The sequence below is a fragment of the Olea europaea genome, chromosome 1 (genome assembly GCF_002742605.1).
Source record: "Olea europaea var. sylvestris chromosome 1, O_europaea_v1, whole genome shotgun sequence".
In the NCBI taxonomy this organism is placed as follows: Eukaryota; Viridiplantae; Streptophyta; class Magnoliopsida; order Lamiales; family Oleaceae; genus Olea; species Olea europaea.
Window position 1 is genome coordinate 10,399,000 of NC_036237.1, and position 15,695 is coordinate 10,414,694.

A 15,695-nucleotide genomic window follows, 5' to 3' on the forward strand; every position below is an offset into this window, starting at 1 on the left:
ATTCTTCCAGCGTGTAAGCACGGACAACCGAATTGAATGCTTGTGTAATATTTTGGCATGACTTTTCATAACATGATTTTAGATTTTGTAGCAAATGATAAGAACGAATACCGTGACAGGCTCCCAGATACACATGTTCTATTGCATTCATTATACTGAGGTGACGATCCGACACAAAACACAGCCCTTCTCTATTTCCATACGCCTTCTTCAACTTATCGAAAAATCATCTCCAAGATTTGTCGTTCTCATTGTCTTCAATTCCAAAACCAAGAATGAATATGCTATTATTTGCATCTTGTGTACATGCTGTGAAAATGGTACCTTCATATTTACCATTCAAGTATGTACTGTCAACAACAATCACTGGTCTACAATGCTCCCATCCCCGTATTGATGCACCTAGTGCCATAAAGTAATAACTAAACTTACTGTGACTATCAACCTTTATTTCTATTATCGTACTAGGATTTTTCTGTCAGAGCATGTAGAAGAAGCATGGCAACTTACCGAATGACTAGGCTGGGTCATTCGTAATCATTTTCAAAGTTTGCTCGCGAGTTCTCCAAGCCTTTGAATAACTCAAATAAACCCCATAAGTATTCAACATGTCATTGCATATGTTCTTTCATGTATATATAGTACGGGACAATGTGTACTTGTACTTAATTGTAGATAACACAACCTTAGATAACACTTGCCTACGTGATCCCAATACTACATTTGATGCACATGTATGACTACCAATCTTTCGAATCTTAAATAGATTTGTTTTACCCCATATCAACGCTCTATTATCCAACGACATCCACCATTCGAACACCTCACAACATATTTTCCCATGTCAGATCGTTCAACCATAAACTCAAACATGTTCTGTATGGCAAACAACGATAGGTTCATTTTCAAAACATCCTTATCACGGAACACCGTTCCTTCTTCTACCTCTCTAGCATCCGCGATAGACACAACTGTGACTTCAGTGTCACAAATGTGACCCATTTTTTCATTTGACGCTTCTCATATGTCTGATGCAATGTCTTGCAATGTAAACATCTCACCACTGGAATGTGCATTGATTGGCACTATGATGGAACATCAACGATTCCATGTCCTTCAGCAGAATGTATGATAGCACATTATTGTCATTTTTTTTATCCTGATGAGAGGTAAATATTCCTTCAGTATGTACTTCAATGACACTGCTACCTTCGTAGGATCCAGAGCAAATTCTGTCATAACTATGTCCACAAGGATTAAATAACTATAGTTGCGAGCTACCAACGCCAATGAGGATTGCAATCCATATAGTAAACATACGTGCAAATACACCATTCTGCAAATTACAATTAATATCAACAATTTTATCGTAGGTGAAACATGTCACATGTCACACTGCACAACAAAGAGGTCACAAATTAGCAAACCAGGTTACATATTGTTATGGATAAGACAATCACAAGTCGGGTCATAGATTGGTATCATTTAAATTACAGAGTTGACATGGAGGTCACATATGCTCGAAAGGAATGACGAAATATTTGATTTTACATACTCGGCACATAGTGGGCGAAACATGTCACATGTCACATCAGATAGGTTACAATTTCACAAGTCAAGTCACAGTTTCACAAAGCAGGTCACGCATTACCAATTAGGGTTACAGAGCCACAAATCAGGTCACATATGACTTTTCCTACACTGTTACACAGAGGTCACATATGCTCGAAGTGAATAACGACATGTCTGATGCTAAATACATGGACATAGTGCTGAAACACTTCACGTTTCACAGTAGAGAGGTTACAGTTTCATAGATCAGGTCACATTTACACAAAGAGTTCACGCATGTGTCACAGGCGTTTCCTGCAATTCTACTAAATAACAATCTATGATGAGAAACCAGTTAACGATGATATGAGCAGCTATGACCCATATCTTAGATATTATACTAATTTTGTGTCGAACGACATTAGTCTCGTGATTGTTGATTTCAAGTTGTGACAACAGCAAAATGCGCTGTTACCTGTATTATATTAGCCAAGGACGATCAGCGTCTCCGTGGCCAGCAATAATTTCTCATCCCCTATAATGGTGATTTTAGGATCAATTCGTGTTGCGAAATTCATTCGGAATGTGACATTCGAATCGACGAACATAACATTCAGATTATTACTTGGATTGGCTTCTCCGGCAATTATTTCTTTTTTTATGAAATCGACACCGATCTCTGTGACTCGATAGAGGAATGAAATCGACCAATTTTTAGTAAAATCAATCGGCAACATCAATTTCGTTGCCGTGAATAACGAAATCTGATAGATTTTTTTGAATTTTGGTCATGAATTTTTAGCATTTGGAGTCCTATTATATAAGGTAAGAAAGCTTAATTGTAGAAAACGGATGTAACAGAATCTTGCTCTCTATATATACGTATATATATCGAAGATTTGAATTTTCAATCATTATGGGGGGTTTTTGATTTGGGGTATTCTATACCCCTGAGTTGTGATTTTTTTTTCCAGTAGTAGACAGATCAAATTCCGTGGAAGAATAATGTGGACCAGAAGAATAATTTTGATTGACTAGGGGCCGACAGAGGAGGAGGGAGAGGGGCGCTGGGCTGGTCTAAGCTAATTAACTTGTAAAAAATGGAAAATTTAGCCCAAATTATTCGTGAAATAAAGAAGAATAAAAATTTAGCCCAACCCAATAATTAATTTTAACACAATTAACTTCATTCCCAACCCAAGCCCAATGTTAAATTATTCAAATTTAGCTTCAAATTTAAATAGTTTATTTATAATCAAATTAGTTTATTATATTAGAAATAAATTTTATTGATTAAAGTAAAGATAAATAACTTATTGTAACATGTCTCATGTTTGACTAAGCTTTAAAGTAATTAATTTTTTCTAACGTGTTTTTTAGATATTGCTTATTTATACTTGTGAGTTAAAAATTTATTTATTTCAACCACGAAATGGATACTATTATCAAAATAAATAATATGCTCTATATTTTCTTTTATCAGTTAAAAATACATATGTTAGAACTTTATCATAAATGTTTAAAAATATATCTTGATTGATTTTGTCATTAGCGTCGAGTTCAACCTTTTAAAATAAATCTCAAGTAGCAAAGAGCATCTATGAAAAAAAATTCAATTTTCAGCCCACCCTAACATATCTTCCTGGCTCCTCCCCTGGGTCTAGATCAGACAAGCATACTGTGTAGTGACTGTAATGGATTGCATGAACGTGGTGTGTTGTAGATTTCAAGTTTAATATGGTTCGATTTTTCTGGCAATGAATCACAAAAAAGGTATCTGAACAGCCACAATTCTGGGGAACACTTCAATCTGAAAGGGTAGTTTCTGGTGATATCCCCACAAGAAGGCCTGCATTTAGTTGTTTTAGGCTCTGTAAACTTTTAAACAATATAGAAGAATTAACATGATGGAACCAGCAAATTAGTGGCTTTTTGTGCATAGTTACTGATCAGGGAATTCCGTGATTCTTGAATTGTTTGTCGAAGTTTATTAATGTATGTAGTCCATTACTCTGTACAGTGGAAGCTGCAAATAAAAGTCTCACGTCAGCTAGACATAGGGATGAACTTGTGTGTGGCACAAATGACAATATATTTCTTACTATGAACTCTCAAACTGAACCTTCCTTTCAGACGAAGACGCAGATTCAGTTAAGATGATGTATTACTTTGTTTGAAGGGGGATTATTGAGGAAGTGTGAACAAAACTGAGGATTTTCTTGAAATTATAAAGGCATTGAGCTATGTGTCCCAATAGGTTAACCTTTAATTAAGATGAATCCAAGTCCCGTTAGACTGCACTGAAACTGAGGAAAAAAAATTGATTATTCTTATGATATGTAGAACTTATTTTACTTATTTGTACAGATTATGCCCATCTATATAATTGATCATTTTACATTGTTGAGAGCTGGACTTGACCAGCTTAAAAACAATAGCCTGTTTCTCGGCACTGATTATGCTTTTATATAATTGATTGTTTTATATTGTATTCTTACTTATAATATGTGAATGATTCATTGACCATATCAATAACCATTATCACAAATCTGGCATATCCCTTCTTCAACTGCAAAGTTATTATTTTGAGTATCATTTTTCAAAGTCAAAACTTCAAAAGTCAGACAAACTGAGGCAGATGGGTTGCATAAGGCTAAAACACAACAATTTAATGATATTGGTCCAAACACGAAATAAATTGTATACTAAAGAAGATAAGAATGAATGAAAGATTCCCATTATAACAAAATATATATATTTATTCTTAGTATTTGAATGGATTTTTGAATTTGAGGGATTGTTCGTTAAAATTTTTTATAAAAGTTTTAGTAAAATTAATAAAAGTTGATGAAATATTTGGTTGAACAATTGATAAAAATTGTGGAATTTCATAAGATAAGTTGTTAAAATTAATATTCTTGTTGACATCAACTTTTCCAATTTTGCTCAAGTTAAAGAGGAGACATTAACCTATTTTCTGAGCAATATTAAGTAAGTGGAAATAAGAAAATGTAAAGGAACACATGCTGATTTATATTCGTTTGACTTAATATGAGAGTTACGTCCACTTACCATTCTAGGTTTCACTAAAAGTTGAAAGAAAATGTTTAGAGCAAATTACATAAATTACTCCTAAAGTTTATGACAACAGATACCTCCTTTAAAAAAAAATAAGAAACCTCGCCTCTTTTAATTTTTTTAAATCTTTTTGTACAGTGTTTTTCATCTTAATCATATTTATGACTTTTGATTTCTCATTAAAAGATGAATAAATTAAAATTGATCTAAAGATTTACAACAAAAAGGAATTAAAAAGAGCATATATAATATTATGATAATAATAATGTCTATAGTATTAAAAAAACAAAAAAATTGTGAAAATGTTACTAAATCTAGCAACATAAAATATTTAATGAATTTTTAATTAGATTTTATGGTGAAATATTTATTTATCTTGACTTGATAATGATTTTTAATCATTAAAAAAAAACACATTTTGTAACTTTTGAAATATTATAAAAATATTTATAATGGTATTTTTTAACTAACTTGATACCATTTAAATCAAAAGTATGAAAAAAAATATCTTAATAATAATAATAAGAAAGAAAGAAATTATAATTTGAATATAATACAATAACAATTTCAAATTAGTGTGGAAAGGTAAAATGAGAAATAAATACTTACTTTTTGCTAACGGAAAAATGTCCAAAAGTAAACCTCAAGGGAGGTTTACGTAATTTGCTCAAAAGTTTACAAAGAATATCTCACATTTATGTGAATCTATTTATATTAAAATGACTCACCTTATATTTATTAAATTATAAGTAACCAAATATAAATGTCAGATATTTCCACGTAATTAAAAAAAAAAAAAAAAAAAAGCACCAACAATTTAACGTGTCTAATTCCATAAAATATGAATGAAATACTTTTGGGACATGGAATGGATCTATATAGAATAATAATAATAATATTTGGCTTCCTTTTCTTCTTTGACAATATTGAGTATTATCGAGTCTTGTACCAAATATGTGATAACAAAAAGCTTATGTGAGGGATGAAAAAGTTGAATTTGGATCACTCAATCTGAAAAGGTATTAGTGATATTAACAAACTTCACAGAGTTTTTCTCAAAACATGAACAGATTCATGGTCTCCTTCATTTTCCTAGTACTTCATGTAATTTCAGGATTTGCCGTATCCCAAGATCATGAATGTCAGCCAACAAGGTGTGGAGATTCCGGTCCAACCATTAAGTTTCCTTTTCGACTCAGGGATCATCAACCAGAGCATTGTGGCTATCCCGGATTTGAATTGTCATGCACTAAAAGCAACGAAACTGAATTTGAGCTTCAATTTCCAGTGACAGCATCAACTAACATGTCATGCTTCCAATATTCGCGAAAGTATGGATCTGGAAAATTGATTATAGAGCACAACTTATATTTATAAATAACTTCATGGCAAATTACTGCCCTCCAGGGCAGCCTCCTAGTGTGAATTCATCGATTTCCCTTTTCAAGATAGCTGAAGTTTTCGGGGTTGAAGAGGGATACACATTGTTTAATTGCCCGTCTAACTTAACAGACAGTTATCCATACCCCATAAAATGTCTTAGTAGACAAAAATTTCAAGTCCTAGCTAGTTATTCGTCATATGGGATCAGCAGCTTGCCTCAGTATTCGTCGTGCTATAAGATGTATAATGTTTCATATGTTCCATACTCTGTATTCACAAGGGAGCACCAAAAATATAGCTTTCATATGTCTCTGCATTGGTCGAAAACATCTTGTGGAAATTGTGAAGCGAAAGGGAAGTATTGTCGGTTAAAGAACAATGGAACATAATCTGGAACGGAATGCTTCAGCTCTAAACAACAGGGACAAAGTACATTCTACATTCTAAGTGCATAGCTGGTATACGTACTTGACATTTTATTTTCTTTTTTCTTTTTTACTACTATTCACTACGCTCTAATCCACATTACCAAACATGCCATGCCATTAAAGTATTTTGTAGTTGCTCTAAATTCATCTTTTGTAATGTTCTTATTATTGAGGCCACTAAGTTCTTTAGTTCTCAATAATCATTTATAAGGAGTAAAATTAATAAGGAATATCTTGTTAATAACAATCTTCCTATTTTCACAGGTCTGTCAAGAAAACTAATCGTTGCAGGTATCGTAGTAGGCGTGCTTCTCATCTTGTTTCTTATAATCGCATTGTATATCATCCTAAGCTTGAAGAAAAGAAAGAAAGAAGATCAAAAAAAAAAATTGAAAGCTTTTGAGAGGATTACATGGCGCTTAGGACTACACGATTTTCTTAGGCATATATCAAGAAGATTACTGAAAATTTGAAGAAAAAACTAGGCCAGGGAGGCTATGGAATGGTGTATAAGGGGAAGCTTTCCAATCAGATACTTGTTGCCGTTAAGCTCCTCAAAAATTTTAAAGGAAATGGTGAGGAGTTCATTAATGAAGTTGGTACAATAGACAGAATTCACCATGTAAACGTGGTTCGTTTAGTTGGATATTGTGCTGATGGATATAGACGAGCTCTTGTTTATGAGTTTCTACCAAATGACTCGCTTGAAAAGTTCATATCATTGGGAAATCAGAGCCGTACACTTGGTTGGGATAAACTTCAGCAAATTGCCGGAGGCATAGCCAAAGGACTCGATTATCTTCACCAAGGCTGCAACCAACGTATGCTTCATTTCGACATTAAACCTCACAACATCTTGCTCGACCACAACTTCAATCCAAAGGTCTCAGATTTTGGATTGGCCAAGTTATGCTCAAAGGATCAGAGTATAGTTTCCATGACGGCTGATCGAGGGACAATAGGCTACATTGCACCAGAAGTCTTCTCGAGGAACTATGGGAATGTGTCATATAAAGCAGATGTTTATAGTTTTGGCATGTTATTGATTGATATAGTTGGAGGAAGGGAGAATTTCCGCGCTGCAGAACAGGACAGTAGTCAAGTATACTTTCCAGAATGGATGTATAGTCAACTGGAGAAAGGAGAAGAAATAGAAATCGGGATTGACACAGACGAAGACAGTAAAATATTTAAGAAGTTAACAATTGCGGGACTTTGGTGCATTCAGTGGAATCCAGCAGATCGGCCTTCAATGAAAACGGTGATTCAAATGCTAGAAGGAGAAAACGTTCCCATCATGCCACCAAATCCTTTTGCCTCCATGAAATCAACAAATTAAATGCAACTTCACATGAAATCCTATTTAGCAGTAGCTAAGTTAAATCAATATATCGTGTTAGTCTTTTCTATATTTTGAACAAAATTGGATTGGCTTTTATGTCAATTATTTGGCATTCATCTTAATTCTTAATACAAATGCCACAAAGAAATCGAAAATTTGTAGGAACCTCCTTGTTTGAAAATTTCGTCTTACCTCGATAATTTATGAACTCCATATGATACAAATGCCATCAGCAAACTCCATATAAACCCAAATAACAACTGATAGCATGTTCAGTATTATGCATTTTCTGAGGACACAATATTACTGGAAACACAAATTATAAATGTCATTGAGCAGTTCGAACAGTTTACTTGATTAAGTTTACATTACTTTCAACATCTCCCTTAAACTTGACCATCCCAAGCATAAATTTATGTTTGACAAACACATCATACTTAAGTGGCTTGGTAAAAATATCTGCTGCTTGATCATTTGTTATGCATGATAGTAGCTCCACTTCTTTCATCTTTATGTGTTCCTGGATAAAATGAAAACGTGTGTCTATATGTTTGCTTCTTTCATGATCGACTGGATTCTTTGCAAGTGTAATTGCTGATCGATTATCAATATAAATCTCATTGGAATTTTCTTAAGGGAATCCCAAATATGTCAGTATATTGCGCAACCAAATAGCATGACATATAGCTAAACTTGCAGCAACATACTTAGCTTTATAGCTAGATAAAGTACCAATTGGTTGCTTTTTGGATGACCATGTGAATGCAGTTTCTCCAATAAAAAATAAGAATCCAGTTGTACTTTTCCTTTCATCTATATCTCTTTCCCAATCACTATCTGAATAACTAGTGAGCTTAAAATCATTAGTAGATGTATAAAGTAAGCCTTCATTGATTACACCTTTAAAATAGCGAAGGATTCTTTTTGCTGCATTAAGATGTGATTGATCTGGTGTCTCCATGTATCTACTAATCAATCTTACGCCATATAGTATATCCGGTCTGGTGCATATTAGATATCTAAGGCTTCCAACCAAGCTCTTGAAATATGTAGGATCAACTTCACCATCTTCATTTTTGTGTAGTTGCAGTCCACTTTCAACTGGATTAGTAATAGGATTACACTTCTCCATTCCAAATTTCTTTAAAATAGCTGCTGCATAGGCATTTTGAGAAATAAAAATTCCATCTTCTTATTGCTTAACTTCAATCACAAGAAAGTGTACCATCAATCCAATATCAGTCATCTCAAATTCTTTCATCATATTTTCTTTGAAGGCTTCAAACATGGATGGATTGTTGCCTGTAAAAATAAATCATCAACATATAAACAGATAAATAGTATACCTCCATCTTGTTCTCATTTTACATATACTGCTTGTTCATACGGACATTGCATAAACCCATTCTTTTTAAAGTAATTGTCAATACGGGTATTCCACGCTCGGGGGGCTTGCTTGAGTCCATAAAGAGCTTTTATTCTTTCTTGGCTCTGATACCACTGATGGGTAGAAGTTGTGATAGAATATCACTTTTTCACTCAAATAAACAAATTTTCATAAATCTTACAACATATATTTCATACAATAGAGCTATTTTCTCTCAACAACTCTCTTATACAAATCTTACAATTTCTCTTCTACCCAATAGTTTAAATACATAACAATACATCTATTTATAGGAAAAAAACTAAGAAGAGTTCAAGTTGATCAAGTAAGTTTCCTTAACTTTAGTAGAAGAAGTCAATTGAGGTAAGTAACCTTATCCCATATCGTTTGATAGAAGGAGAGTTTAATATGCTCAAGTAACTTCTACTTTCTTTAGAAGAAGAGTTCAAAATGGTTACGTAACTTCTTTAAAAACTGTCGGCCAATGACGAGTTTTTCCTTCACCGTCTAAAATTCTTCTATCCAATAAAAATTTTTGCTTAATCAAGTTACATTTTGACCAAGTCATCATCTTGATATCTTTGAGCTTCATTTTATTTCTAGAGTTCACTTAGTCAAGTTTACATTACTTTCAACATGGCATTTGGTCTTATTAGCACAAGTAAACCAAAGCCCATTAGGATTTTTAAAAATCTTCGAGTGTGTGGAGATTGTCATGCAGCCATGAAATACATATCGATTGCAATAGGGAGAGAGATAGTGGTAAGGGATTCAAACAGGTTTCACCACATCAAAGATGGGTCATGTTCCTATAACGATTATTGATGAAAGCTTTTTGAATCTACTGCAATGATCGAAAATGCAACTTTGGTTATGGTTCTACATTCGTTAGAGCAAGCTGTTGCATTTCTCAGGTGGTTTTGTACACTTCACTATTTTACTAATAAGTATTGCAAAGGACATGAATATTATGAAGCCTGAGAGTCTTCATTTGAAGGAAGGCCTAGTGGATCATGCAGGTTCTGTTTCCAGTTTGAAATAAAAAGATTCTAAAGTGACTCCATCTTCCTTCTCACAAGAGCAATTTTTTTTTTCTTTTTTCTTTTTTTTTTTTGGCCCATGAAGATCCCATCAAAGCAAAATTTCTTATTCATAATAAATTTTATGCTCTTTCGTATGTTTATAAAAAGTGGAGAGTATATTTTGTTGTACTTAAAAGTTACTAGAAAAATTCAGGAGAGTATTTAATTGAGACTTTAATGACCTTTTTCAAGTGATTGACTATTATAAATTTATGGAAAAATTGCAGTCAAGGTGCCAAATTTTTCGTTTATTCGCAGACTTTGTTTAAACCTTTCATTTGTGCCACCAGAGGTACAAAACCTTTAAAAAATTCGCACTTGGCGTCCAAATTGGCAGAAACCGTTACTTTTTCCGTTAATTGACCAAAAATTAAAGGTCTGACCATTGTTGACTAATTTTCAAGGGTAAAAAGGTAATGTTGCAATAATTAAATACGAATATAAAAAATATAGAAAAGGGAAGACTATTCTTCTTTCCCAAATTCGTCGGCACCACCACTATTTTCAAGGTCTGTTTCTTCTTTCCCAAAAGGTAATGTTGCAATAATTTTTGAGGTCTGACCATTGTTACAAAAAAATGTTTTACCCCGAATAGCGTTCCTTTAATATTGACTTGCACCATCATTTGAGTTTAATCCCTATCAGTGTCAATGGCGATTTCCAAATCAGACTGTCGAAATCCAGCTAAAAAGGTCTGATTGTTTCCGAACTTAATCGAAAATCCATCTCCATCTCCATTCGCAACCACCGCCCCATCGATCGAAACCAGCAGCTCCTCATGTTGAAAACCAATTAAAATCTTCCACGAGTTCAGCTCATAAGCCCCTGCATTCAACACCGTTACCATCGCCTTGAACTACCACGCCTGCACGGATTGTTTGTGCCTGTTCTCAAGATTTGTGGAAGGACAGTGGTGGTGCCGATGGATTTGGTGGCGATGATGATCGGTGGATTTGAAGGTGGAAGGTGACGATGGTCCGATGGCTGGTATTTGGGGAAGAAGAAGAGTCTTTCCTTTTCTATTTTTTTTATATTTTTATTTAATTATTGTAACATTACCTTTTTGCCCTAGATAATTAGTCAACAACGGTCAGACCTTTAATTTTTGGTCAATTAATGGAAAAAGTACGGTTTCCGTTAATTTGGACTCCAAGTGCGAATTTTTTGAAGGTTTGGTACCTCCGGTGGCACAACTGAAAGATTTGGACAAAGTTTGCGAATAAACGAAAGGTTTGGCACCTTGGCTACAATTTTCGCTAAATTTATATAAAATGATCTAATGAGCACTAGTGCTAATTTTATACTAAACACCATGACGTGTCATATCAATTCATTGATAGATAATAAATTTAATTCAAATATTAAAATGCATCAAAACTTTGTCCACCAATGGATTGATATGACTCGTCATCGGTGCTCTTCTTGTACTAAGTACCGATGACGTTACATGTGAAAAAAAATAATGAAGAAATATTTAATATTCAGTATTATCAATGTCTTTAAAGAGTAAAAAACTAATTTATTTATGTACAATTTAATTACAGTTAGGCTTTTTATAAGTTTAACTAAAACTTGATCTCGTTCATTAAAAAAAAAGTGTTAAAAGAATTTTTTAAACAAAGAAATGATAAAAAATAGAAAAAATATAACTGGTAGAAAAGAGAGAAAAGTAATATTTTTTTAATCATTGTTCTAAGGTTCATAGAAGAAAATGGAAAAGAGAAATATAGAGAACAAAAAATACATTTAAAAAAAAAAAAAGTTTTCTTCCAAAAGCGTTAATTGAAAGATTTTTAAAAAGTTAATAACTATTTAATACACAAACATTTTTAGAGAGCTTTAAAAGATCTACATTAAATGCTTCTAAACTTCTAAAATCCTTATAGTTTTTTTAAAAATTCCAATTGGATACAACCCCTTAAGTTCAAATTTAGACTTGCATCTAAGGATTTAGTTTTTGCATATTTTCCACATTTATGTTAAATGATTTTTGTTATGCTCAATGAAAGGGCCACCCTTTGACTTTATTCACCCTATCTGTCCAATCGAGAGTGTCGAAGGGAACTTGGATTTGACAACTCACAGGTATTTTCTTTCCTCCTTTATATGTCTAAATTGCGCTAAACTACTAATAAGATGATTACCTATTTGTTTGCACATTCACTATGTATTAAGTGGCGTGGCAAAATTAGAAAAGAAGTATGAAGCAACTTAAAATTTATTTATAGGAAATGGAAAGATGTTATCAAAATTATAAAAATGTCCCGAAAGTTCCAAGTGAATAATTCTTGAATTTTAATATTCGAAGATCTATGTAACCATTCACTAGAATCTAGTCTTCAACAAATTCATAGAAACGCCATGCATTGCTAAGTTGTTCTACTGTTAAAATAGCGAACCCTGCCCTTAAAACATGCTACAACAAGAAACCAAGTTTTGTTCCCAATAAATTTGAAGATGGCTACAAGAATCTTCTTCGCCATTGCATTTGGTTCATTGCTAGGTCTTTAGCAAATACAATATGTCAATGTTAGTTTTGGTTTGCGCCTTTACACTTTTTTTAACACCTTTCTAAACTTACCTTTGCCATGCCCGTTCTTGCAGTTAAAATAATGACTTGGGGCATGGCTAGGTATCATAGTGGGATGGGGGTGTGTGCTCTTAACGACTTCTTATTCTAGCGCTAGGAAATTATCTTCAATCTACCAATATGTATTGCTTTCTTTATTGTTGCTAGATTGGCTTTAGGATTTACTTCTATTGGACTTAGAGTTCATCAAGGGTCTAAACCCCACCCCTCGACACGGTCTGAGAATAGCTTATTCTTATGAGAGAGAGCTTCTTTAGCCCATACAAACATACCCGGACATATAAGTAAATTGTCATTCCATCTCTTTGTTTGCATATATTTCATTTTCTTATCCTACTTTAGTATTGCTTATTTAACTTGTACAGAAGAAAAAAGCCACCAAACTTTAAGTAATATAGTTTGAAACCAATTGTGGAAATAATTTACAATGAACAACGGTATTTATTTTTTCATAATCATAATATCTTTTTCGAGTACATGCCCTGAAAATGAATGCAACGGAAGATTCCAATGCAAGAACAATTTGTTTTGGAATCATAATTCTCTTCATTTGTGTATGCTTGATAGATTCAAAAAGCCACATTCACCTTGCCATCTTTCGTCTAGAGGGAAGTGAAAGCTCTTCAAGATTTCTCAAGCCTACCAAAAGAATCCACTATTGTAGTTCCCTTTTGTTATTTCATGTTCCTTCTCATATTTTGGAAAGTGGACAGATGGTAATAGACAACAAATACATTTAATAGAAGTAGACGCCTGAATAATTCTTCAACTCAAGGTACCAAAGTGAGTTGAGTGAACAAAATACAAGCATGTAATATGTATTTATTTGCTGGTCAAACTTATCTGCAAGTAACTTTTTACTGTTACACAAAGTGGTGAACCTAAAATACACAAAAACAGTCAAGAAATTGTTAAATAAAAAATTAGACAAAATCACTCTATCTCTAGCATCTCAACAACTATAACCAAAGGTATCAAAGATGAAGATCCTTTTATATAGGGGCTCAGACTCATCAGAAAATAGGTTTGTACCCGCCTGTGTGACTTATACAAACCACCAAAACCCTAAGGCTTTCCTCTATCAAATCAAAGGAAGCCACAAGGTTACGAACAAACAACAACCCTTTCAATACACAAAGTATTTGATTTCACTCAGAAAATATCACTCAGAACTCACTTCTAATTAGAGATTGGAAGAACACGAAGAAGAAGGGTTAGAAAAGTCTCGGAGGAATATCTCATAGGCTGCTCCAAGAAGAAAGAGAAAAATGATGGTCAAACTCGTCCAAGGCAACCAAGGGGCTATATATATGTGTGTGTATAGATATATATATATATATATGTGTGTGTGTGTGTGTGTGTGTGTGTTTATATACATACATACATACATACATACATACATACATACATACATACATATATATATATATATATATACACACCTACAAAATTTAGCCATTGACCAAGATTTAGTCCAACGGTTAGGGGCTCCCAAGAAAATGAAAAGAGGACATGTTTTTGGCTACGTTAAAATGCCCCGCCACAGAAAACACGCTTTAATCTATTGGGTCGGGTAAGTTCAAGTCACGTTATTGGGTAAGAGTCTAGTATTATCAAAAAACAGATTTTCGGCTTTAGCCCATTTATCATCATTGTCCCTTGAAAGTTATTGGCATCACAGCCCAACAACCTCCACCTTGATGCCAATGAGATTTCTGGACACTTGTAGGTCTCCAGTTGACACCAAGTTGTACATGCAAAGAAAGTTAACCCGTAAAATATTCAAAAGTGCCAAACATGATTTAAACTTAGAAAGAGTCAATACCTTTGTTCCCATGTCTGATGGATTATACTGTGTAGAAATTTTTTCAAGAATAACAGATTAATTTGAGATGATATCCCTAATAAAATGTAACTTTACATCTATATGCTTAGTTCTTTCATGAAAAACAGGATTCTTACACAAATGTATTGCACTTTAGCTATCAGAATAAGCTATGACAGGTTCATTTAACATTTTAATTTCAGACAACAGTCCTTTAAGCCACAAGGCTTCTTTTATGGCCTCTGTTGCAGCCACATACTCAGCCTCTGTGGTTGATAAAGCAACTGTAGGCTACAACTAAGACTTCCAACTCAAACAAGTACCACAAAGTGTAAACATATAGGCTAGAGGTGGACTTTTTATTGTCCCTATTACCAGCAAAATCAGCATTTACAAAGCCTTTAAGCATTATACCTTCATTACTATTTTTAAACACTAATCCTAAGCTAGATGTATCTTTTAAGTACCTAATAAGCCACTTAAGTGCTTTCCAATGTTAAGGACCAGGATTAGCCATAAACCTGCCTAAAGTGCTATTGCATGAGCTACATCGGGTCTACAACAGACCATGATATACATAATAGACCCTACCGCGTTAGCATATGGAACCTTTTCCATGTAACTTGTATCCGATTCATAAATTGGACATTGCTCTTTACTTAGTTTGAAATGACTGGCTAAGGGCAAAGAAACAGATTTTGATTCATGCATGGAAACTTAGGTAAAACTTCTTCTATGTAAGCTGATTGCTTTAAAATCAATGTGGATTGTGATCTTTTTTCTAAGTATATCCATTCCCAGTATTCTTTTAGCATGCCCCAGAATTTTCATTTCAAATTCAGCTCCAAAAATTTCTTTAATATCATTTATCTGTTTTAAATCAGGCCCAATTAACAGCATGTCATCAACATAAAGTAATAGAAAAATGGATATTTTAGAATCAGATTTTTTAAGGCAATGATCATAAGAGTTTCTTTTCTTACAAAATCAACAGTCATGACAAAATTATCAAACTTTTTATACTATTGT

At 33.5% G+C, this 15,695-nt stretch overlaps 2 pseudogenes; one reads left to right on the forward strand and one right to left on the reverse strand.

The window, feature by feature from the left end:
• Positions 1 to 6,551: 6,551 nt before the first annotated feature.
• Positions 6,552 to 7,779, forward strand: LOC111404150 (annotated as a pseudogene).
• A 232-nt stretch (positions 7,780 to 8,011) lies between these two features.
• Positions 8,012 to 9,846, reverse strand: LOC111404158 (annotated as a pseudogene).
• Between the last annotated feature and the right edge of the window lie 5,849 nt (positions 9,847 to 15,695).